Source organism: Octopus bimaculoides, chromosome 3, assembly GCF_001194135.2.
Source record: "Octopus bimaculoides isolate UCB-OBI-ISO-001 chromosome 3, ASM119413v2, whole genome shotgun sequence".
Lineage (NCBI taxonomy): Eukaryota > Metazoa > Mollusca > Cephalopoda > Octopoda > Octopodidae > Octopus > Octopus bimaculoides.
Genome location: NC_068983.1, coordinates 147,395,143 through 147,395,973, shown reverse-complemented (window position 1 = coordinate 147,395,973; position 831 = coordinate 147,395,143).

Here is an 831-nt window from a genome sequence, read left to right as displayed (position 1 = left end):
TGTGTGTGTGTGTGTGTGTGTGTGTGTGTGTGTGTGTGTGTACACTGATGGATTCGAGGGTTTCGTTTGTTGACGAGTTGATTTGTTAATTTCACCGGTATATAAATACCTATAATGGTGATACTATAAAAAAGATAATAAGAAAAAAAAATTAATTCAGTTCAACTAAAAAGTATGGGTAAGCAACGCATTGTAAGCCACACTATAATTTGCGAAAAAAATTATCTGCGCGCAGGCTATGCATTGCCCCTCCAATACCTTATTATTATCATCATCATCATTATTATTATTATTATTATTATTATTATTATTATTATTATTATTGAGTGAGAGAGCAATTCATGCCATCAAAGTGACACTGGAGTAAAATATACGAAACTCATTATACCCATCATGACTACCCGTCTGATAAGGGTACACCAGGCACATGCATCACAACCATATGTGCGCGACATAGAGATCTCATACCAAGATAAACAGCGCATGACCTTGCAGTGAGAATTTTTTTTTAGGTCGAGTAACCCATCCCTCTCAAAAAGTCCTGAATAAGGGTTGCATAAGGATGTTGAACAAAACACCCATGTTTCCAAAGGTGAATTATCCAAACTCCAAAGAATTCCCCTGAACACATGCCTATGATGCTTCCCCACTACTTCTGCTCGTGATCAGAGATGTACATCTTGTCAGCCACTAAGGGACATGCTCAACTGGTTAAGGTCAAGCAACTGACAAGCAAATTTGTGGTATTGAGCAGAATATTTGCTGTAGCCCATCTTTTATACCAAGAAAAAATAATGTATATGACAGCACATCCGATCAGTTAAGATATTA